At 44.7% G+C, this 2,500-nt stretch overlaps 1 protein-coding gene across 1 annotated transcript in view; it reads right to left on the bottom strand.

The window, feature by feature from the left end:
- Window positions 1-2,500, bottom strand: part of jeb (low-density lipoprotein receptor domain-containing jelly belly protein) — a 121,972-nt gene that overhangs the window by 108,856 nt on the left and 10,616 nt on the right. The gene's annotated exons all lie outside the window — the stretch shown is intronic.

Genomic DNA, 2,500 nt, shown 5'->3' with positions numbered 1-2,500 from the left:
TATCTGCGTGTGTGTGTGTGTGTGTGTGTGTGTGTGTGTGTGTGTGTGTGTGTGTGTGTGTGTGTGTGTGTGTGTGTGTGTGTGTGTGTGTTCATTTCAGCCCTAGTATGCTTAGTTTGCGTGTGAGTGCAGTTCTGGTACAAGCTCGGCACATCCTGTCTTATTTGCGTGGATCAAGTGCGTGCGAGTGCGTGCGGTCATATCTCTCTCTCTCTTTATATTGTTTTTAGTTGAGAGTATGTTTAAAGTATGATATTTTAGAGAGAGAGAGAGAGAGAGAGAGAGAGAGAGAGAGTGTGTGTGTGTGTGTGTGTGTGTGTGTGTGTGTGTGTGTGTGTGTGTGTGTGTGTACTGTTTTTCCGAGTGACATGGGATCAACGCTGAGCTTACATAACCCCCCTCCTTCCCCCCCCCTCTCTCTCTCTCTCTCTCTCTCTCTCTGGTTTCTGTTCTATTTTCGCAAGGCAAATATTTCTGAGAGGGGCATATGAAATTACGTGGAGAGAGAGAGAGAGAGAGAGAGAGAGAGGAGGGGGGGAGCGTCGTGGTGTTGATGTGAATGTACCGGAAAGAATTAGAACATTGTGAGAGTTTGGTCGTGTGGAGAGAATGGAGAAAGAGACTGACTAGGAGAGTATGTGAGGTAGGTGGGGAAGAGGAGGGGAAGGAGATGAAGGATGAGAAGTAGGGATCGGGCGGGGGGGGGGAGTGAGTGGGGGAGTGTGAATTGGAGTAAGCAAAAGTGATAGCAAGGAGAGTTTCGCGAATAAGGTGGAGATGGGAAGGGGAAGACCGAGGGATGAAGTGGATAGGTAGTGCAGTGAGGGGAGTAGATGGGTGGAATATTTGGAAGCAGGGGGAATGGCGTGTAATTTGCGTGTGCTCAGTATGAACGGGTACAAACTAGCGTGCAGGTGGGAAGGCTTGCGTGAGTGTTTGCGTGTGTTAAGCGTGAAGAGGTGCAAATCTGCGTCCAAATGGGGTTGCGAATGGGGGTTTTTGCATGTCCTTAGTGTCAGATTTGCGGGCAGTTGCGTGTGAGGGTGTTTGCGTGTGCTTAAGTGCCACAGGGTGAGAGAATATAAAAATCATAAGGGTATACAAGAATGAATTGTTTTGCGTGCGTGTTTGTAAAGGGGGGTGTTGTGTGTGGGAGTGTTTGCGTGCGTTTAGTGTGAGAGGGTACGAGTGGGGGGCGGCATCCCCTCTCCTGATGGGGGGATTACCACATATCCACCTAGCTCACCTCTGCTTCTAGATGGGGGGGAGGGAGTGAAGTATTGATAGACAGGTGTAGAGAGAGAGATATATACACCTGCAAGTAGATAAATGGACACACAGCAACAGAGAGAGAGAGAGAGAGAGAGAGAGAGGAGCCAAAATGTTAACCTCGCTACTCTCACCCCTCTCACGGTGTGGCCTACTCTAGCTTTTTTGGCCAGCTCAAGATAGACGATTTTAGCTTTCAGACGATTTTACTCAGCTAATGGTCCTTGGGTGATATGTTCTTCTAGACTGCAACAATAACAAGATGCAGAACAGAATCCCATCAAAGCACTATATAACAAGATGAAGAACTGCTCCCTCTATAATCATGCAGTCTTTATGGAGAACAAAATAACAATAAACAGAACACACCACACTAGTCTACAGAAGAACACTTAGAGCCACATAACATAACCCCACCTAATATATCTTCAAGAACAACAATAACAAGACGGAGAACAAAGGCCCCACAGTCTTCCAGGAGAACAGCAAGACCAGGAATAACAATAACAGAGAGAACACCCTCCCTATCACCTTCCTGAAGAACAAGAATAACAATAATAACGGCCTGCCAGCTCTGTGGAGGGGAAGGAGGTATTGTTATGATGATCTGAGCTTAGCGTTAGATAGACAGATAGGCAGATAAACAGAGATAGATGAAAGCACAGACAGACAGATAGATAGATAATTAGGATAGATAGATAGGTAGATAGACAGACAGACAGATAGATGAAAACAGACATAGGTAGATAATCAGGATAGATAGATAGGATGATGGATAGATAGATAGGTAGATAGACAGAGATAGATGGAAAGATAGACAGACATGTAAATAGATAAATAGGATAGATAGATAGGAAGATGGATAGACTGATAGGTAGATAGACAGACAGACTGATAGATGAAAACAGACAGATAGATAGATAATTAGGATAGATAGATAGGATGATGGATAGACAGATAGGCAGACAGACAGACAGAGATAGATGGAAAGATACACAGACAGGTAAATAGATAAACAGGATAGATAGATAGGAAGATGGATAGACAGACAGACAGATGAAAACATAGACAGATAGACAGATAATTAAGATAGATAGAGGATGATGGATAGACAGATAGGGAGAAAGATAGATGAGTGTAGACAAACTTAGAGAGGAAGGCAGACAGGCAGACTAAGAGACAGACAGACAGACAGATGGACAGACATAAATAGACAGTCAGGCACACAGAA

This window comes from Coenobita brevimanus, chromosome 59, assembly GCF_032717465.1.
Source record: "Coenobita brevimanus isolate Jiangsu-jjx chromosome 59, ASM3271746v2, whole genome shotgun sequence".
In the NCBI taxonomy this organism is placed as follows: Eukaryota; Metazoa; Arthropoda; class Malacostraca; order Decapoda; family Coenobitidae; genus Coenobita; species Coenobita brevimanus.
This window is presented reverse-complemented; position numbering and strand designations above follow the sequence as displayed.